Source organism: Ranitomeya imitator, chromosome 2 (assembly GCF_032444005.1).
Source record: "Ranitomeya imitator isolate aRanImi1 chromosome 2, aRanImi1.pri, whole genome shotgun sequence".
In the NCBI taxonomy this organism is placed as follows: domain Eukaryota; kingdom Metazoa; phylum Chordata; class Amphibia; order Anura; family Dendrobatidae; genus Ranitomeya; species Ranitomeya imitator.
This window is the reverse complement of record NC_091283.1, coordinates 306,117,847-306,140,988: the sequence shown is the minus strand read 5'-3', so window position 1 is coordinate 306,140,988 and position 23,142 is coordinate 306,117,847. Positions and strand designations below refer to the sequence as shown.

The following is a 23,142-nucleotide window of genomic DNA, read 5'->3' as shown; positions in this document are numbered from 1 at the left end:
AAAATGCAACATGTTGCGTTCGCCGCGCCCTGCTGCACACGGCCAAACTACGCATGCGTACTCAAAAGCATGCAAACACACGTCCTTGTGTACACCATGTTAAATATATGTACGCATGACGCATGCGGATCTATGCGGATGAAACGCTGCGTGCACAGACACAAATGTGAAACCAGCCTAAGAGAGCACCATACTGTGGAGAGGGGAGCTCAACAGGGGGGAGACTCGGGACATTATTAAAGGGAACCTGTCACCCCGTTTTTTGAGATTGAGCTATAAATACTGTTAAATAGGGCCTGCGCTGTGTGTTCCTATAGTGTATGTAGTGTACCCCGATTCCCCATGTATGCTGAGAAATAACTTACCAAAGTCGCCGTTTTCGCCTGTCAATCAGGCTGGTCAGGTCGGGAGGGCGTGGTGACATCGCTGGTTCTTCCTCAGCTTTACGTTGGTGGCGTAGTGGCGTAGTGGTGAAGACACAGCGCGCGATCTGCGCTGTCATCCCTTTCGTCGGTGTGGGGGCGGCCATCTTCCTGGGGCCGCGCGTGCGCAGATCGAGTGCTCTGCTGCACGGGGCTTCAGGAAAATGGCCGCGGGATGCCGCGCGTGCGCATTAGAGATCGCGGCAGCCATTTTCCCAAAGCCGAGATGCAAACTCGATCTGCGCACGCGCGGCCCCAGGAAGATGGCCGCCCCCACCGACGAAAGGGATGACAGCGCAGATCGCGCGCTGTGTCTTCACCACTACGCCACCAACGTAAAGCTGAGGAAGAACCAGCGATGTCACCACGCCCTCCCGACCTGACCAGCCTGATTGACAGGCGAAAACGGCGACTTTGGTAAGTTATTTCTCAGCATACATGGGGAATCGGGGTACACTACATACACTATAGGAACACACAGCGCAGGCCCTATTTAACAGTATTTATAGCTCAATCTCAAAAAACGGGGTGACAGGTTCCCTTTAAATGTTATGTGGGCACCTACAGTTATAGGGGCACTCTGGTTATGGTGTCAGAGGGGCACACAGGGAACATTATTACTTTCAATGTGAGAAGAGGGCATTACTATAGTCTAAAGGTTTGTTTTACCATCTAGAGCAGGGGCGGGCAATTAATTTCACATGAGAGACTGTGACCATTGTGAACCAATAGGCTGAAATTAATTCTGCTCAATATTGATACTGAATATATTTATTAATATTCATTGTATAAATTAATATTGAGTAGAATTAAGAATGCTGACATCCCCTTATATATCGTATGAGCCCCACACAGCCTCCCTATGCACTGCATGTCGCCCCCATAGCCCCCCCATGTGTGCAGCACCACGTCGCCCCCCCATGTGTGCAGCACCACGTCGCCCCCCCATGTGTGCAGCACCACGTCGCCCCCCCATGTGTGCAGCACCACGTCGCCCCCCCATGTGTGCAGCACCATGTCACACCCCCAAAGCCTACCCATGCCCAACCAAACAACCCATACACGAGGATAAAAAAAAAGAAAAACACCACATACTCACCTCGGTCCCGTTCCCTGGCGCTCTGCTTCTCTGGAAATGTGAGAAGTGAAATGTCTGGTGTAATCTCTGCAGAGGAGTCCTGGCTGGAGAAGTTGTCACATCGGTCTGGGCCAGATGGAAAAGACGTCATCTGTCCACACGCAGAGCCACACTCCACATAGAGAATAATGGAGCCTCCAGCACCGACCTCCACCCGCAGAGCCGCACTCCATACAGAGAATAATGGAGCCTCCAGCACCGACCTCCACCCGCAGAGCCGCACTCCACATAGAGAATAATGGAGCCTCCAGCACCGACCTCCACCCACAGAGCCGCACCCCACATAGAGAATAATGGAGCCTCCAGCACCGACCTCCACCCACAGAGCCGCACTCCACATAGAGAATAATGGAGCCTCCAGCACCGACCTCCACCCACAGAGCCACACTCCACATAGAGAATAATGGAGCCTCCAGCACCGACCTCCACCCGCAGAGCCACACTCCACATAGAGAATAATGGAGCCTCCAGCACCGACCTCCACCCACAGAGCCGCACCCCACATAGAGAATAATGGAGCCTCCAGCACCGACCTCCACCCACAGAGCCGCACTCCACATAGAGAATAATGGAGCCTCCAGCACCGACCTCCACCCACAGAGCCACACTCCACATAGAGAATAATGGAGCCTCCAGCACCGACCTCCACCCGCAGAGCCGCACTCCACATAGAGAATAATGGAGCCTCCAGCACCGACCTCCACCCAGAGCCGCACTCCACATAGAGAATAATGGAGCCTCCAGCACCTACCTCCACCCGCAGAGCCGCACTCCACATAGAGAATAATGGAGCCTCCAGCACCGACTTCCACCCACAGAGCCACACTCCACATAGAGAATAATGGAGCCTCCAGCACCTACCTCCACCTGCAGAGCCGCACTCCACATAGAGAATAATGGAGCCTCCAGCACCGACCTCCACCCGCAGAGCCACACTCCACATAGAGAATAATGGAGCCTCCAGCACCGACCTCCACCCGCACTCCACATATAGAATAATGGAGCCTCCAGCACCGACCTCCACCCGCAGAGCCGCACTCCACATAGAGAATAATGGAGCCTCCAGCACCAACCTCCACCCGCAGAGCCGCACTCCACATAGAGAATAATGGAGCCTCCAGCACCGACCTCCACCCGCAGAGCCGCACTCCACATAGAGAATAATGGAGCCTCCAGCACCGACCTCCACCCGCAGAGCCACACTCCACATAGAGAATAATGGAGCCTCCAGCACCGACCTCCACCCACAGAGCCGCACTCCACATAGAGAATAATGGAGCCTCCAGCACCGACCTCCACCCGCAGAGCCGCACTCCACATAGAGAATAATGGAGCCTCCAGCACCGACCTCCACCCGCACTCCACATAGAGAATAATGGAGCCTCCAGCACCGACCTTCACCCGCAGAGCCGCACTCCACATAGAGAATAATGGAGCCTCCAGCACCGACCTCCACCCACAGAGCCGCACTCCACATAGAGAATAATGGAGCCTCCAGCACCAACCTCCACCCACAGAGCCGCACTCCACAGAGAGAATAATGGAGCCTCCAGCACCGACCTTCACCCGCAGAGCCGCACTCCACATAGAGAATAATGGAGCCTCCAGCACCGACCTCCACCCCCAGAGCCGCACTCCACATAGAGAATAATGGAGCCTCCAGCACCGACCTCCACCCACAGAGCCGCACTCCACAGAGAGAATAATGGAGCCTCCAGCACCGACCTTCACCCGCAGAGCCGCACTCCACATAGAGAATAATGGAGCCTCCAGCACCGACCTCCACCCGCAGAGCCGCACTCCACATAGAGAATAATGGAGCCTCCAGCACCGACCTCCACCCGCACAGCCACACTCCACATAGAGAATAATGGAGCCTCCAGCACCGACCTCCACCCGCAGAGCCATACTCCACATAGAGAATAATGGGGACTCCAGCACCGACCTCCACCAACAGAGCCGCACTCCACATAGAGAATAATGGAGCCTCCAGCACCGACCTCCACCCACAGAGCCGCACTCCACAGAGAATGGAGCCTCCAGCACCGACTTCCACCCGCAGAGCCGCACTCCACATAGAGAATAATGAAGCCTCCAGCACCGACCTCCACCCGCAGAGCCGCACTCCACATAGAGAATAATGGAGCCTCCAGCACCGACCTCCACCCGCAGAGCCGCACTCCACATAGAGAATAATGGAGCCTCCAGCACCGACCTCCACCCGCAGAGCCGCACTCCACATAGAGAATAATGGAGCCTCCAGCACCGACCTCCACCCACAGAGCCGCACTCCACATAGAGAATAATTGAGCCTCCAGCACCGACCTCCACCCGCACTCCACATAGAGAATAATGGAGCCTCCAGCACCGACCTTCACCCGCAGAGCCGCACTCCACATAGAGAATAGTGGAGCCTCCAGCACCTACCTCCACCTGCAGAGCCGCACTCCACATAGAGAATAATGGAGCCTCCAGCACCGACCTCCACCCGCAGAGCCACACTCCACATAGAGAATAATGGAGCCTCCAGCACCGACCTCCACCCGCACTCCACATATAGAATAATGGAGCCTCCAGCACCGACCTCCACCCGCAGAGCCGCACTCCACATAGAGAATAATGGAGCCTCCAGCACCAACCTCCACCCGCAGAGCCGCACTCCACATAGAGAATAATGGAGCCTCCAGCACCAACCTCCACCCGCAGAGCCGCACTCCACATAGAGAATAATGGAGCCTCCAGCACCGACCTCCACCCGCAGAGCCGCACTCCACATAGAGAATAATGGAGCCTCCAGCACCGACCTCCACCCACAGAGCCGCACTCCACATAGAGAATAATGGAGCCTCCAGCACCGACCTCCACCCACAGAGCCGCACTCCACAGAGAGAATAATGGAGCCTCCAGCACCGACCTTCACCCGCAGAGCCGCACTCCACATAGAGAATAATGGAGCCTCCAGCACCGACCTCCACCCGCAGAGCCGCACTCCACATAGAGAATAATGGAGCCTCCAGCACCGACCTCCACCCCCAGAGCCGCACTCCACATAGAGAATAATGGAGCCTCCAGCACCGACCTCCACCCGCAGAGCCGCACTCCACATAGAGAATGGAGCCTCCAGCACCGACTTCCACCCGCAGAGCCACACTCCACATAGAGAATAATGGAGCCTCCAGCACCGACCTCCACCCGCAGAGCCGCACTCCACATAGAGAATAATGGAGCCTCCAGCACCGACCTCCACCCACAGAGCCGCACTCCACATAGAGAATAATGGAGCCTCCAGCACCGACCTCCACCCACAGAGCCGCACTCCACAGAGAGAATAATGGAGCCTCCAGCACCGACCTCCACCCGCACTCCACATAGAGAATAATGGAGCCTCCAGCACCGACCTTCACCCGCAGAGCCGCACTCCACATAGAGAATAATGGAGCCTCCAGCACCGACCTCCACCCACAGAGCCGCACTCCACATAGAGAATAATGGAGCCTCCAGCACCGACCTCCACCCACAGAGCCGCACTCCACAGAGAGAATAATGGAGCCTCCAGCACCGACCTTCACCCGCAGAGCCGCACTCCACATAGAGAATAATGGAGCCTCCAGCACCGACCTCCACCCGCAGAGCCGCACTCCACATAGAGAATAATGGAGCCTCCAGCACCGACCTCCACCCGCACAGCCACACTCCACATAGAGAATAATGGAGCCTCCAGCACCGACCTCCACCCCCAGAGCCGCACTCCACATAGAGAATAATGGAGCCTCCAGCACCGACCTCCACCCCCAGAGCCGCACTCCACATAGAGAATAATGGAGCCTCCAGCACCGACCTCCACCAACAGAGCCGCACTCCACATAGAGAATAATGGAGCCTCCAGCACCGACCTCCACCCACAGAGCCGCACTCCACAGAGAATGGAGCCTCCAGCACCGACTTCCACCCGCAGAGCCGCACTCCACATAGAGAATAATGAAGCCTCCAGCACCGACCTCCACCCGCAGAGCCGCACTCCACATAGAGAATAATGGAGCCTCCAGCACCGACCTCCACCCGCAGAGCCGCACTCCACATAGAGAATAATGGAGCCTCCAGCACCGACCTCCACCCGCAGAGCCGCACTCCACATAGAGAATAATGGAGCCTCCAGCACCGACCTCCACCCACAGAGCCGCACTCCACATAGAGAATAATTGAGCCTCCAGCACCGACCTCCACCCGCACTCCACATAGAGAATAATGGAGCCTCCAGCACCGACCTTCACCCGCAGAGCCGCACTCCACATAGAGAATAGTGGAGCCTCCAGCACCTACCTCCACCTGCAGAGCCGCACTCCACATAGAGAATAATGGAGCCTCCAGCACCGACCTCCACCCGCACTCCACATATAGAATAATGGAGCCTCCAGCACCGACCTCCACCCGCAGAGCCGCACTCCACATAGAGAATAATGGAGCCTCCAGCACCAACCTCCACCCGCAGAGCCGCACTCCACATAGAGAATAATGGAGCCTCCAGCACCGACCTCCACCCGCAGAGCCGCACTCCACATAGAGAATAATGGAGCCTCCAGCACCAACCTCCACCCGCAGAGCCGCACTCCACATAGAGAATAATGGAGCCTCCAGCACCAACCTCCACCCGCAGAGCCGCACTCCACATAGAGAATAATGGAGCCTCCAGCACCGACCTCCACCCGCAGAGCCGCACTCCACATAGAGAATAATGGAGCCTCCAGCACCGACCTCCACCCACAGAGCCGCACTCCACATAGAGAATAATGGAGCCTCCAGCACCGACCTCCACCCACAGAGCCGCACTCCACAGAGAGAATAATGGAGCCTCCAGCACCGACCTTCACCCGCAGAGCCGCACTCCACATAGAGAATAATGGAGCCTCCAGCACCGACCTCCACCCGCAGAGCCGCACTCCACATAGAGAATAATGGAGCCTCCAGCACCGACCTCCACCCCCAGAGCCGCACTCCACATAGAGAATAATGGAGCCTCCAGCACCGACCTCCACCCGCAGAGCCGCACTCCACATAGAGAATAATGGAGCCTCCAGCACCGACTTCCACCCGCAGAGCCACACTCCACATAGAGAATAATGGAGCCTCCAGCACCGACCTCCACCCGCAGAGCCGCACTCCACATAGAGAATAATGGAGCCTCCAGCACCGACCTCCACCCACAGAGCCGCACTCCACATAGAGAATAATGGAGCCTCCAGCACCGACCTCCACCCGCAGAGCCGCACTCCACATAGAGAATAATGGAACCTCCAGCGCCGACTTCCACCCGCAGAGCCACACTCCACATAGAGAATAATGGAGCCTCCAGCACCGACCTCCACCCGCAGAGCCGCACTCCACATAGAGAATAATGGAGCCTCCAGCACCGACCTCCACCCACAGAGCCGCACTCCACATAGAGAATAATGGAGCCTCCAGCACCGACCTCCACCCACAGAGCCGCACTCCACATAGAGAATAATGGAGCCTCCAGCACCGACCTCCACCCGCAGAGCCGCACTCCACATAGAGAATAATGGAGCCTCCAGCACCGACCTCCACCCCCAGAGCCGCACTCCACATAGAGAATAATGGAGCCTCCAGCACCGACCTCCACCCGCAGAGCCGCACTCCACATAGAGAATGGAGCCTCCAGCACCGACTTCCACCCGCAGAGCCACACTCCACATAGAGAATAATGGAGCCTCCAGCACCGACCTCCACCCGCACTCCACATATAGAATAATGGAGCCTCCAGCACCGACCTCCACCCGCAGAGCCGCACTCCACATAGAGAATAATGGAGCCTCCAGCACCAACCTCGACACGCAGAGCCGCACTCCATACAGAGAATAATGGAGCCTCCAGCACCGACCTCCACCCGCAGAGCCGCACTCCACATAGAGAATAATGGAGCCTCCAGCACCGACCTCCACCCGCAGAGCCGCACTCCACATAGAGAATAATGGAGCCTCCAGCACCGACCTCCACCCGCAGAGCCGCACTCCACATAGAGAATAATGGAGCCTCCAGCACCGACCTCCACCCACAGAGCCGCACTCCACATAGAGAATAATGGAGCCTCCAGCACCGACCTCCACCCGCAGAGCCGCACTCCACATAGAGAATAATGGAGCCTCCAGCACCGACCTCCACCCGCAGAGCCGCACTCGACAGAGAATAATGGAGCCTCCAGCACCGACCTCCACCCGCAGAGCCACACTCCACATAGAGAATAATGGAGCCTCCAGCACCGACCTCCACCCGCAGAGCCACACTCCACATAGAGAATAATGGAGCCTCCAGCACCGACCTCCACCCGCAGAGCCACACTCCACATAGAGAATAATGAAGAATCTCCAGCACCGCCCTCCACCCGCAGAGCCGCACTCCACATAGAGAATAATGGAGCCTCCAGCACCGACCTCCACCCGCAGAGCCGCACTCCACATAGAGAATAATGGAGCCTCCAGCACCGACCTCCACCCGCAGAGCCGCACTCCACATAGAGAATAACGGAGCCTCCAGCACCGACCTCCACCCGCAGAGCCGCACTCCACATAGAGAATAATGGAGCCTCCAGCACCGACCTCCACCCGCAGAGCCGCACTCCACATAGAGAATAACGGAGCCTCCAGCACCGACCTCCACCCGCAGAGCCGCACTCCACATAGAGAATAATGGAGCCTCCAGCACCGACCTCCACCCGCAGAGCCGCACTCCACAGAGAATAATGGAGCCTCCAGCACCGACCTCCACCCGCAGAGCCGCACTCCACATAGAGAATAATGGAGCCTCCAGCACCGACCTCCACCCGCAGAGCCGCACTCCACATAGAGAATAATGGAGCCTCCAGCACCGACCTCCACCCGCAGAGCCGCACTTCACAGAGAATAATGGAGCCTCCAGCACCGACCTCCACCCGCAGAGCCGCACTCCACATAGAGAATAATGGGCCTCCAGCACCGAGCTCCACCCGCAGAGCCGCACTCCACATAGAGAATAATGGAGCCTCCAGCACCAACCTCCACCCGCAGAGCCGCACTCCACAGAGAATAATGGAGCCTCCAGCACCGACCTCCACCCGCAGAGCCGCACTCCACATAGAGAATAATGGAGCCTCCAGCACCGACCTCCACCCACAGAGCCACACTCCACATAGAGAATAATGGAGCCTCCAGCACCGACCTCCACCCGCAGAGCCACACTCCACATAGAGAATAATGGAGCCTCCAGCACCGACCTCCACCCGCAGAGCCACACTCCACATAGAGAATAATGAAGAATCTCCAGCACCGCCCTCCACCCACAGAGCCGCACTCCACATAGAGAATAATGGAGCCTCCAGCACCGACCTCCACCCGCAGAGCCGCACTCCACATAGAGAATAATGGAGCCTCCAGCACCGACCTCCACCTGCAGAGCCGCACTTCACAGAGAATAATGGAGCCTCCAGCACCGACCTCCACCCGCAGAGCCGCACTCCACATAGAGAATAATGGGCCTCCAGCACCGAGCTCCACCCGCAGAGCCGCACTCCACATAGAGAATAATGGAGCCTCCAGCACCAACCTCCACCCGCAGAGCCGCACTCCACATAGAGAATAATGGAGCCTCCAGCACCGACCTCCACCCGCAGAGCCGCACTCCACATAGAGAATAATGGAGCCTCCAGCACCGACCTCCACCCACAGAGCCACACTCCACATAGAGAATAATGGAGCCTCCAGCACCGACCTCCACCCGCAGAGCCGCACTCCACATAGAGAATAATGGAGCCTCCAGCACCGACCTCCACCCGCAGAGCCGCACTCCACATAGAGAATAATGGAGCCTCCAGCACCGACCTCCACCCGCAGAGCCGCACTCCACATAGAGAATAATGGAGCCTCCAGCACCGACCTCCACCCGCAGAGCCACACTCCACATAGAGAATAATGGAGGCTCCAGCACCGACCTCCACCCGCAGAGCCGCACTCCACATAGAGAATAATGGAGCCTCCAGCACCGACCTCCACCCGCAGAGCCGCACTCCACATAGAGAATAATGGAGCCTCCAGCACCGACCTCCACCCACAGAGCCACACTCCACATAGAGAATAATGGAGCCTCCAGCACCGACCTCCACCCGCAGAGCCGCACTCCACATAGAGAATAATGGAGCCTCCAGCACCAACCTCCACCCGCAGAGCCGTACTCCACATAGAGAATAATGGAGCCTCCAGCACCAACCTCCACCCGCAGAGCCGCACTCCACATAGAGAATAATGGAGCCTCCAGCACCGACCTCCACCCGCAGAGCCGCACTCCACATAGAGAATAATGGAGCCTCCAGCACCAACCTCCACCCGCAGAGCCGCACTCCTCATAGAGAATAATGGAGCCTCCAGCACCGACCTCCACCCGCAGAGCCACACTCCACATAGAGAATAATGGAGCCTCCAGCACCGACCTCCACCCGCAGAGCCGCACTCCACATAGAGAATAATGGAACCTCCAGCACCTACCTCCACCCGCAGAGCCACACTCCACATAGAGAATAATGGAGTCTCCAGCACCGACCTCCACCCGCAGAGCCGCACTCCACATAGAGAATAATGGAACCTCCAGCACCTACCTCCACCTGCAGAGCCGCACACCACATATACGGCTGCTCTGTGCGCACACAGGACCTGTGATGAGGTCACAGGAGGGGAGGAGTCAGGGGTCACATGATCAGGGCCTCAGTGTATGCAGGACTCTGCTGTGCTGGTTGTCATGGTGCTGGCTGAGGGGAAGTTTATGTGTGGGGTCAGGAGGGGTTAAGGCTATGTGCACCCGTAGGAAAACAGGTGCAGAATTTAATGCACAAAATCCGCATCGTGTGCACATAGTATTTTACAGTGTGCATGTAGCAGAGCCGCGTGTGTGTGTGTGCGAGGTGTACGGAGCGGAGCAGTGTGTGTGAGGTGTACGGACCGTATATAACACGTGACCATCGTGACGTTTCAGTGTAATAACCTTTCTCAGACACTCGCTGGATGGGGGCGCTGTGGGCAGGAATATCTTATAGGACACTGCACAATTTATAAAGTAATTTCTGGAGAATGAGGCGACCCCCAGAATGTGGCAGGAGATCTCGCTTCCGCGGCTCCGGAGGGAAGAATCAATGTTTGGTTTCTGGATTGTACATTTGTCTGGAATAATGTGCAGCTGTCAGAACAGTTAACCCCCTGCTTTTGGAGCAGTAATTTGGCAGTCCTCCCTTGTGGGACCAATTACAAAGCCCCCGATGTGTGTGAAGACACGCAACCCCCTAAAGTGACCCCATTTCAGACCCTGTACCCACCAGGGAAGTCATCTCAGGGTGTAATGGGCATTTTTATCCCACCGGTGTCACTGATTTCTTTATCACTTGGTTGTGAAGATAATATTACATTTGTTCTGAGGTGCAGCGAGGGGTTCAGCTCAGGGGGAAACATCTGAGTGGGCTCCTAACCAGGTGTCACGGTGGTGCCTCACCTGCCCTCTCAGCGCCTCCCTACTCACCATGGTCACCGCACGGCTTCTCTGCATGTTGCTTCCATTAGGGGGATTGGCCGGTCTCTACAGGAATATAACCCTGCTGTGTCCTTCAGAGATTAGGTTCCCCAGCCTATCCCGTGCCGGCAGGTCCTATATTAGGCAGCTCCACCCACCGCTCTGCTGAATGTTGGTTCCTAGGCAGTTCATGCTGCTAGTGGTTGGGTTGTGTTGCCTGTTGTACCTCACACTTGTGTCTCGGACCCCTAATCAGCTGCTCCAGTCCTGGGGACTATCGGCTGTCCAGCCTGTCCTCTCCACTAGTAGCTCTAGCGAAGACCTGGTGGACACCTAGTAATATAGACGCAAACAGGGACTAAATAACAGCAAAAAAGGGAAATATAAAGGGATAAAAGATGTAGGCAAAATACAGGGTGGAAAGGGTTAAGGATGAGAAGGGGGGGAATATGGTTTATTAAGGAAAATGAAAGGGATGGAAGGAAAATGAAAAAGATTGGTGTGTACAGGATAGGCAGGGGAAGGGGTTAATGTACAGGTATAAGACCTTATATATAAAACATTTAAGAGGCCGGAGGAAGGGAATGGGAAAGGCAAGGAAAGAAAAGGGGAAGGAAGAACGGCAGTAACAGGCGGAGGGACGACATATAGAGAAATACTGACTGTTATATAATGTGAGATACTGAGTGCTGGATCCTAATAGCCGCGCAGATCTCATGGAATCTCATCCACTTTGCTTGGACAGTTAAACAGCAGAATTTTTATTTAACAAAATCAGCAGAAAATCCTCAGCATTTACTCTACATGTGAACAAGATCTAAATTTCACAGCAGTGGACGTGATTCCATGAAATCTCCGCTCTCTGTGGTCTGAAGACGCTGCTGAACTCTGGGGTTTGATGCATTTTTTCTCTATAAGCTTCTACTGAAAAAAAACGTAAGAAGAGAAAAATGTATGAAGAGAAAAAAACCCTGTTACATTTTTAAGCGCAGAATCAAAGCTTTTCTGTACTGTTAATAAAGTGTTAAATGCGGCTAAATATCTGCCCCAAAAACGCATCAAATATGGGAGAAAAAAAATCTGGTGCGAACACATGCAGAAAAAAAGCAGCAGAAAGATCTCGGCATTTACGCTACATGTGAACACGACCTCAGCATTACAGTTTGATTACAGTATTTTATGGGTTTAATAGAGAAAAATATCAATTACGCCTTTTTTTCCCCTATAATTTACCGATTCCTGTAAATAATCTGATCGCTGTGTTGTGCGGGTTGTTACGATTATATTGACACAAATATGTTGGTTATTTACTGATTTGTTATGCTTATTATCATTAAAAAAAGCATTATAAATGACATTTTTTCATTATCAACTGTTTTTCATTATTAGTTTTTAGTAATTTTATAGGATGAAAAAATCTCTTGTTCTCCTCTAGGACACAGAAACATCCATTGTACACAGCAGTGTATTTCTATCAGTATAATCTGCCTGTAGTCAGAGCCTAGGTAGTTAGAAGGAATACAGAGTGCACATAGGGTCTTATCCGAGATAAAGGGAATATTCGTGAGAGATAGTATGAATTCACTCACCTATTATGGTTGTGTAAGACACAACCACTGCACTTAGCATTGGCGGCTGCTGCAAGCCCCGATGTGATGATCATTGGCTAGATGAAGAGAATGGGGCATCAGACTGCGCTGCTCGCCTGTCAGGATAATGTACCAGAGAAGTCCAAATAGAAGTAGTAGAGAATAGACTTTATTTCTACGCGTTTCGTGGTGATCACACCACTTCCTCAGGACAGTCTATACACATACACATACAGGGCCTTGTATTTATAGCAAAAGAAGGCACATGGAGACGCCTTTCAAAGGAAGAAAAAAAAAAAATAAAAATAAAAAACACAAACAAAAAACACCACACCCAGTGGTTGGGGAATCTGACTTAAAACACATATTCAAACATATATGTACATCATAAAACACACGAAACAATCATAAAATATAATTGAGTAAAGCACTTAAAACCATTGCTCATACATGTAAAAATCTAAATACATAAAAAACACATTAAAAAGAATAACTTTTACAAGCTGGGCGAGTGCTAGAACCTACAGTGTTAAAACATTTATCCTTTGTCAGGACCCTGCTACTGATGTTTTGAACCATTGAGCCATGGGTGGATTTGATTGGATTTTTCTGTTTGGTGGTAATTTCACAAGAGTCTGTGAAATCAAAGAGATAACAGTGGAAAGAAAAAAAAAAAAAAAAAGGAATCCCTGAGAATTATTCTTTATTTTTATTCTTTTCCCTTTCAGTTGAACAAATCAGTTGTTTCGTTGAGTCCATGGGGATTTATGGTGTTCAGCTTGTGAATCCAGAAGATCTCTTTTCTGTTGAGAGTCTGGACTCGATTAGAATTATCAAGGGGGACATGGTCAATAGGGATCACCCTAGGTATAATATAAAAGAAGGATTTTTACAGCATGGCCTTTCCAGGCATTATGCAATGTATCACAACAAAAGGATATCCTTCAGGGTGATCCCTATTGACCATGTCCCCCTTGATAATTCTAATCGAGTCCAGACTCTCAACAGAAAAGAGATCTTCTGGATTCACAAGCTGAACACCATAAATCCCCATGGACTCAACGAAACAACTGATTTGTTCAACTGAAAGGGAAAAGAATAAAAATAAAGAATAATTCTCAGGGATTCCTTTTTTTTTTTTTTTTTTCTTTCCACTGTTATCTCTTTGATTTCACAGACTCTTGTGAAATTACCACCAAACAGAAAAATCCAAACAAATCCACCCATGGCTCAATGGTTCAAAACATCAGTAGCAGGGTCCTGACAAAGGATAAATGTTTTAACACTGTAGGTTCTAGCACTCGCCCAGCTTGTAAAAGTTATTCTTTTTAATGTGTTTTTTATGTATTTAGATTTTTACATGTATGAGCAATGGTTTTAAGTGCTTTACTCAATTATATTTTATGATTGTTTCGAGTGTTTTATGATGTACATATATGTTTGAATATGTGTTTTAAGTCAGATTCCCCACCCACTGGGTGTGGTGTTTTTTGTTTGTGGTTGTGGTTTTTTTTTTTTTTTTCTTCCTTTGAAAGGCGTCTCCATGTGCCTTCTTTTGCTATAAATACAAGGCCCTGTATGTGTATGTGTATAGACTGTCCTGAGGAAGTGGTGTGATCACCACGAAACGCGTAGAAATAAAGTCTATTCTCTACTACTTCTATTTGGACTTCTCTGGTACATTATCCTGACAGGCGAGCAGCGCAGTCTGATGCCCCATTCTCTTCATCTAGCCAAGTGTAGTCAGAGCCTGGAATATAGATCAAGTACACAGAATTCTACCAGAGCTTGTGGCTCAGCAGCTGAAAGTACCTGTCAGTAATGTTGAGGCCGCGGGTTCAAGATCTGGGAGCCTAAAGGGAAATAAAAGCATTTTTGTAATTGCTTATTATTTTAAATACTTTTATAGGAACAAGAAATGTATTTTTCTTCACCTCAGTAATCAGACACCATAAAAGTACATTGTTATACAGTTGTGCTCAAAACTTTACATACCCTGGCAGAATTTTCTTGGCCTTTTTTCAGAGAATAAGAATGATAACAACAAAACTTTTTCTCCACTCACGGTTAGTGGTTGGGTGAAGCCATTTATTGTCAAACTACTGTGTTTTCTCTTTTTAAATCATAATGACAACCCAAAACATCCAAATGTCCCTGATCAAAAGTTCACATACCCTGGTGATTTTGGCCTGATAACATGCACAGAGGTTGACACAAATGGGTTTGAATGGCTACTAAAGGTAACATGCTCACCTGTGACAAATGCCAGGAACATTGTTCGGGATGCAAAGAAATACCCACAAATAACATCAGCTGAAATACTGGACTCTCTGAAAACAAGCGGTGTGGCTGTTTCAAGATGCATTATAAGGAGGCGCTTGAAGAAAAATGGGCTGCATGTCAAGTCGCCAGAAGAAAGCCAAATGACCCTGATCAAAAGTTCACATACCCCATTTCTTAATACCGTATATTGCCCCCTCTAACATCAATGACAGCTTGCGGTATTTGTGAATGAGGTTCTTTATTTCCTCAGATGGTAAAGCTGCCCACTCTTCTTGGCAAAAAGCCTCCAGTTCCTGTAAATTCCTGGGCTGTCTATCATGAACTGGGTGCTTGAGATCTCCCCAGAGTGGCTCTATGATATTGAGGTCAGGAGATTGAGATGGCCACTCCAGAACCTTTACTTTTTTCTGCTGTAGCCAATGACAGGTCAGCTTGGCCTGATGTTTTGGGTTGTTGCCATGTTAGAACGTCCAAGTACGTCCTATGCGCAGCTTCCGATCTGATGATTGCAAATTTGCCTCCAGTATTTGCTGACGTGTTGCATTCATCTTTCCTTCAACTTTAGCCAAATTTCCTGTGTCTTTGTAGCTCACACATCCCCAAAATATCAGCGATCCACCTCTGTGCCTTACAGTAGAAATGGTGTTCCTTGCATCATAGGTCTTGTTGACCTCTCTCCAAATGTAACGTTTATGGTTGTGGCCAAAAAGTTAAATTTTGGTCTCATCTGAGTTACCTTGTTCCAGAAGTTTTCAGGCTTGTCTCTGGGCTGTTTTGCATATTGTAGGCAAGATACTTTGTGGCATTTGCGCAGTAATGGCTTTCATCTGTATGGTCTGGTCTCAGCCAGACCATACAGCCCATTTTTTTTCAAGTGCCTCCTTATTGTTCATCTTGAAACAGCCACACCGCTAGTTTTCAGAGAGTCCAGTATTTCAGCTGATGTTATTTGTGGGTTTTTCTTTGCATCCTGAACAATTTTCCTGGCATTTGTCACAGGTGAGGATGTTACCTTTAGTAGCCATTCAAACCCATTTGTGTCAACTTCTGTGCATGTTATCAGGCCAAAATCACAATTTTTTTTGTTAGGATGTTATAAGGGTTAAAAATTGACCAGCAATTTCTCATTTTTACAACAAAATTTGCAAAACCATTTTTTTTAGGGACCACCTCACACTTGAAGTGACTTTGAGGGGGTCTATATGACAGAAAATGCCCAGAAGTGACACCATTCTAAAAACTGAACCCCTCAAGGTACTCAAAACCACATTCAAAAGGTTTATTAACCCTTCAGGTGCTTCACAGGAAATTTTGGAATGTTTACAAAAAATTGAACATTTAACTTTTTTTCACAAAATTTTTGCTTCAGATCCAATTTGTTTTATTTTACCAATGGTAACAGGAGAAATTGGACCACAAAAGTCGTTGCACAATTTGTGCTGAGTACGCCGATACCCCATATGTTGGGGTAAACCATTGTTTGGGCACATGGCAGAGCTCAGAAGGGAATGAGCGCCATTTGACTTTTCAATGCAAAATTTGCTGGAATTGAGATCGGACACCATGTCGCGTTTGGAGAGCCCCTGATATGCCTAAACAGTGGAAACCCCCCATAAGTGACACCATTTTGGAAAGTAGACCCCCTAAGGAACTAATTTAGATGTGTGGTGAGCACTTTGAACCTCCAAGTGCTTCATAGAAGTTTATAATGTAGAGCCGTAAAAAAAAATCATATTTTTGTTCACAAAAAATGATCATTCCCCCAGATTTATTTTCCCAAGGGTAACAGGACAAATTGGACCCCAAATGTTGTTGTCCAATTTGTCCTGAGTATGCTGATACTCCGTGTGTGGGTAAACCACTGTTTGGGCGCATGGCAGAGCTCGGAAGGGAAGGAGCGCCGTTTGACTTTTCAATGCAAAATTGGTTGGAATTGAGATCAGACACCATGTCGCGTTTGGAGAGCCCTTTATGTGCCTAAACCGTAGAAACCCCCCACAAGTGACACCATTTTGGAAAGTAGACCCCCTAAGGAACTAATCTAGATGTGTGGTGAGCACTTTGAACCTCCAAGTGCTCACAGAAGTTTATAATGTAGAGCCGTAAAAAAAATCATATTGTTTTTCACAAAAATGATCTTTTCGCCCCAAATTTTTTATTTTCCCAAGGGTAACAGGACAAATTGGACCCCAAAAGTTGTTCAATTTGTCCTTAGTACGCTGATACCCCATATATGGGGGTAAACTACTGTTTGAGCGCATGGCAGATCTTGGAAGGGAAGGAGCACCGTTTGACTTTTCAATGCAAAACTGGCTGGAATTGAGATCGGAACCCACGTCGCGTTTGGAGAGCCCCTGATGTGCCTAAACCGTAGAAACCCCCACAAGTTACCTCATTTTGGAAAGAAGGCCCCCCTAAAGAACTTATCTAGGTGTGTGGTGAGCACTTTTAACCCCCAATTTTTTCACTAAAGTTTAGAATGTAGAGCCGTGAAAATTAAAAAATCTTTTTTTTCTCTCCACAAAATGATCTTTTAGCCAGCAATTTTTTCGCCCAAGGGTAACAGGAGAAATTGGACCACAAAAGTTGTGGTCCAATTTGTCCTGAGTACGCTGATACCCCATATGTGGGGGGAACCACTGTTTGGGCGCATGGCAGAGCTCGGAAGGAAAGGAGCGCCGTTTGGTATGCAGACTTAGATGGATTGGCCTGCAGGCATCATATTGCATTTGCAGAGCCCCTGATGTACCTAAACAGTAGAAACCCCCCACAAGTGACCCCATATTGGAAACTAGACCCCCCAAGGAACTAATCTAGATGTGTTGTGAGAACTTTGAACCTCCAAGTGTTTGACTACAGTTTATAACGCAGAGCCGTGAAAATAAAAAATCTTTTTTTTTCCACAAAAATTATTTTTTAGCCCCCCGGTTTTGTATTTTCCCAAGGGTAACAGGGGAAATTGGACCCCAAAATTTGTTGTCCAATTTGTCCTGAGTACGCTGATACTCCATATGTGGGGGTAAACCCCTGTTTCGGCACACGGGAGAGCTCGAAAGGGAAGGATCACTGTTTTAGTTTTTCAACGCAGAATTGGCTGGAATTGAGATCGGATGCCATGTCGCATTTGGAGAGCCCCTGATGTGCCTAAATAGTGGAAACCCCCCAATTCTAACTGAAACCCTAACCCAAACACACCCGTAACCCTAATCCCAACCATAACCCTAACCACACCCCTAACCCTAATCCCAACCCTAATCCCAACGGTAAAAGTAATCCAAACCCTAACTTTAGCCCCAACCCTAACCCTAACTTTAGCCCCAACCCTAACTTTAGCCCCAACCCTAACCCCAACCCCAGCCCTATCCCTAGCCCCAACCCTAACTTTATCCCCAACCCTAACTTTATCCCCAACCCTAACCCTAATGGGAAAATGGAAATAAATACATTTTTTAAAATTTTATTATTTTTCCCTAACTAAGGGGGTGATGTGTTGTGAATTCTGCTTTTGGGTTCCCTCAAGTGGTTGTAGGTGGGAATGCAGTTGTCTCTGAGTCGCAGTCCTGGCCAGGTGTATCTGCTGATTGCAGTCCTGACTGGGATATTTAGGTGTGCAGGATTCATTAGTCCTTGCCAGTTGTCAATGTTTCTTGGGAAGTGTTGGATCTTTGTCTGGCTTCTCCTGCTTAGCTGCCAATTCAGCAAAGATAAGTGTCTGGATTCTCTGGAGTTGCAGATATACGCTCCACATCTTTAGTTAGATGGTGGAGTTTTTGTATTTTCTGCTGTGGATATTTTTGGAAGGATTTTAATACTATCCTGCCCTATCCTTTCCTATTTTAGCTAGTGTGGCCTCTTTTGCTATATCCTGCCTGCGTGTGTCTTTTCCTCTACTACTCACAGTCATTATTTGTGGGGGGCTGCCTATTCTTTGGGGTTCTGCTCTGAGGCAAGGTAGAATTCCTATTTCCATCTATAGGGTATTTAGTCCTCCGGCTGTGTCGAGGTGTCTAGGTTTTGTTAGGCACACCCCACGGCTACTTCTAGTTACGATGTTAAGATCAGGGTTTGCGGTCAGTATAGTTACCACCTACTCCAGTGAAAGTTTTCATGCTGCTCCAAGGTCACCTGATCATAACAGTACAACTGGCCAATAATGAGTTAAATGCATCTCAGAAGAAGGGAAGAAAGGTCTTGAGCCATTTTTTTTTTCTTCAGTCTACTTTGTTTTCTCCTCCCTCTTTATCTCTGGGTGGCTGAAGAGCCTTGTGCTAGCATGAATGTTCAGGAATTAGCTTCTCGTGTAGACCAGCTTGCTGCTAGAGTACAGGGTATTTCTGATTATATTGTTCAGACTCCTGTTTTAGAACCGAAGATTCCTACTCCTGATTTGTTTTTTGGTGACAGGTCCAAATTTTTGAGTTTTAAAAACAACTGTACCTTGTTGGCCCTGTCTCAGAGTCAAGAGGCGGCAGAATTGTATTGTCAGAAATTCAGAAAATGGTCTGTGTTGACTAAATGGAATAATGATGCTCTGGTGGCAATTTTCAGAAAGGGTCTTTCGGAATCCGTTAAAGATGTTATGGTGGGGTTTCCCACGCCTTCCGGTCTGAGTGATTCTATGTCTGGCCATTCAGATTGACCGACGCTTGCGGGAGCGCAGAACTGTGCGTGCTGTGGCGTTATCCTCAGAGCAAATTCCTGAGCCAATGCAGTGTGATAGGATTCTGTCTAGAATGGAACAACAAGGTTTCAGACGTCAGAATAGGTTGTGTTATTATTGTGGCGACGCTTCTCATGTCATTTCTGTCTGCCCTAAGCGGACAAAGAGGATCGCCAGTTCAATTACCATCAGTACTGTACAACCTAAATTTTTGTTATCTGTGTCCTTGATCTGCTCATTGTCATCATTTTCTGTCATGGCGTTTGTGGATTCAGGCGCTGCCTTGAACTTAATGGACTTTGAGTTTGCCAAGCGTTGTGGTTTTCCCTTGCAGCCTTTGCAGAACCCTATTCCTTTAAGGGGCATTGATGCTACACCCTTGGCTAAAAATAAGCCCCAGTTTTGGACACAGGTGACCATGCGCATGGCGCCAGCCCATCAGGAAGATTGTCGATTTCTGGTGTTGCATAATTTGCATGATGCTATTGTGCTGGGTTTTCCGTGGTTGCAGGTACATAATCCTGTGTTGGATTGGAAGTCCATGTCTGTGACTAGTTGGGGTGGTCAGGGGGTTCATAATGATGTTCTTTGATGTCAATCTCTTCTTCTTCCTCTTCTGAGATTCCAGAGTTTTTGTCTGATTTTCAGGATGTATTCGATGAGCCCAAGTCCAGTTTCCTTCCACCGCACAGGGACTGCGATTGTGCTATTGACTTGATTCCAGGCTGTAAGTTTCCTAAGGGTCGACTTTTCAACCTGTCTGTGCCTGAACATACCGCCATGCGGAGCTATATTAAGGAGTCTTTGGAGAAAGGGCATATTCGACCATCTTCTTCACCGTTGGGAGTGGGGTTCTTTTTTGTTGCTAAAAAAGATGGTTCCTTGAGACCCTGTATTGATTATCGCCTCTTGAATAAGATCACGGTCAAGTTTCAATACCCTTTACCTTTGCTTTCCGATTTGTTTGCTAGGATTAAGGGAGCTAGTTGGTTTACGAAGATTGACCTTCAGGGGGCATATAATCTTGTTCGTATTAAGCAGGGTGATGAATGGAAAACTGCATTTAACACGCCCGAAGGCCATTTTGAATACCTTGTGATGCCCTTCGGACTCTCTAATGCTCCATCTGTTTTTCAGTCCTTCATGCATGATATCTTCCGGACTTATCTTGATAAATTCTTGATTGTATATTTGGACGATATTTTGATTTTTTCCGATGATTGGGAGTCTCATGTGCAACAGGTCAGGATGGTATTTCAGATCCTTCGTGACAATGCTTTGTTTTTGAAAGGGTCTAAGTGTTTCTTGGGGGTGCAGAAGGTTTCTTTATTGGGCATTATTTTTTCTCCCTCGTCTATAGAGATGGATCCGGTTAAGGTTCAGGCTATTCATGATTGGATTCAGCCCACATCCGTGAAGAGCCTTCAGAAATGTTTGGGTTTTGCAAATTTTTATCGCCGTTTCATTGCTAATTTTTCCAGCGTGGTTAAACCCTTGACCGATTTGACGAAGAAAGGCGCTGATGTGGCGAATTGGTCCTCTGCGGCTGTCTCTGCCTTTCAGGAGCTTAAACGTCGATTTACTTCTGCTCCGGTGTTGCGCCAACCGGATGTTTCTCTTCCGTTTCAGGTTGAGGTTGACGCTTCTGAGATTGGGGCAGGGGCCGTTTTGTCTCAGAGGGATCCTGTTGGTTCCTTAATGAAACCGTGTGCCTTCTTTTCCCGTAAGTTTTCGCCTGCTGAACGCAATTATGATGTCGGCAATCGGGAGTTATTGGCTATGAAGTGGGTGTTTGAGGAGTGGCGACATTGGCTTGAGGGAGCTAAGCACCGTATTGTGGTCTTGACCGATCATAAGAATTTGATTTACCTCGAGTCTGCCAAACGGCTGAATCCTAGACAGGCTCGATGGTCCTTGTTTTTCCATTTTCCCTGATTTACGACGGGTTCTTCAGGAGTTTCAGGCTAACAAACCTGACCGCTGTCCTGTGGGGAAACTGTTTGTTCCTGACAGATGGACTAGTAGAGTGATTTCTGAGGTTCACTGTTCCATGTTGGCTGGTCATCCTGGCATTTTTGGTACCAGAGACTTGGTTGGTAGGTCCTTTTGGTGGCCTTCTTTGTTGTGTGATGTGCATTCTTTTGTGCAGTCCTGTGGGACTTGTGCACGGGCCAAGCCTTGTTGTTCCCGTGCTAGTGGGTTGCTTTTGCCATTGCCAGTCCCTGAGAGGCCCTGGACACATATTTCGATGGATTTTATTTCTGATCTTCCGGGCTCCCAGAAGAGGTCTGTTATCTGGGTTGTTTGTGACCGGTTCTCTAAGATGGTTCATTTGGTGCCTTTGCCTAAATTGCCTTCCTCTTCAGATTTGGTTTCGTTGTTTTTTCAGCATGTGATTCGTTTGCATGGTATTCCGGAGAATATTGTGTCCGACAGAGGTTCCCAGTTTGTTTCTAGGTTTTGGCGGGCCTTTTGTGCTAGGCTGGGCATTGATTTGTCTTTTTCTTCTGCATTTCATCCTCAGACAAATGGCCAGACCGAGCGAACTAATCAGACTTTGGAGACTTATTTGAGATGCTTTGTGTCTGCTGATCAGGATGATTGGGTGGCCTTCTTGCCATTGGCCGAGTTTGCCCTTAATAAACGGGCTAGTTCGGCTACTTTGGTTTCGCCTTTCTTTTGTAATTTTGGTTTTCATCCTCGTTTTTCTTCTGGGCAGGTTGAGCCTTCTGACTGTCCTGGTGTGGATTCTGTGGTTGACAGGTTGCAGCAGATTTGGGCTCATGTGGTGGACAATTTGGTGTTGTCTCAGGAGGAGGCTCAACGTTTTGCTAACTGTCGTCAGTGTGTTGGTTCCTGGCTTCGGGTTGGGGATCTGGTCTGGTTGTCTTCCCGTCTTGTTCCTATGAAGGTTTCTTCCCCTAAGTTTAAGCCTCGGTTTATTGGTCCTTATAAGATTTCTGAGATTATTAATCCGGTGTCTTTTCAATTGGCGCTTCCGGCCTCTTTTGCTATCCATAATGTCTTCCATAGATCTTTATTGGGGAAATATGTGGTGCCCGTTGTTCCCTCTGTTGATCCTCCGGCCCCTGTGTTGGTTGATGCAGAGTTGGAGTATGTGGTTGAGAAGATTTTGGATTCTCGTTTTTCAAGGCGGAGGCTTCAGTACCTTGTCAAATGGAAGGGTTATGGCCAGGAGGATAATTCTTGGGTTTTTGCCTCTGATGTCCATGCTACTGATTTGGTCCGTGCCTTTCATCTGGCTCGTCCTGATCATCCTGGGGGCCCTGGTGAGGGTTCGGTGACCCCTCCTCAAGGGGGGGTACTGTTGTGAATTCTGCTTTTGGGTTCCCTCCAGTGGTTGTAGGTGGGAATGCAGTTGTCTGACTCGCAGTCCTCGCCAGGTGTATGTTAAATATTAATTATTCTTATTTTTATTCTGTACCGAGCACATGGTTTCTTGCTGACACTATCAAAAGCTATTTCTGTGTATGTAGCTCAGAGTATAAG

General features: G+C 49.5%; 1 protein-coding gene across 2 annotated transcripts in view; it reads right to left on the bottom strand.

Moving 5' to 3' along the window:
• LOC138666948 (oocyte zinc finger protein XlCOF7.1-like) overlaps positions 1-23,142 on the bottom strand; it is a 160,230-nt gene that overhangs the window by 31,664 nt on the left and 105,424 nt on the right. Inside the window, exon 1 of one of the 2 annotated variants that reach the window (XM_069755148.1) lies at positions 1,522-1,868. The exons of the other annotated variant lie outside the window; for it this stretch is intronic. The gene's annotated coding sequence lies outside the window, so the exon portion shown is untranslated. Of the gene's footprint in view, positions 1-1,521; positions 1,869-23,142 lie in introns of those variants that run through there. 2 annotated transcript variants of the gene reach the window in all.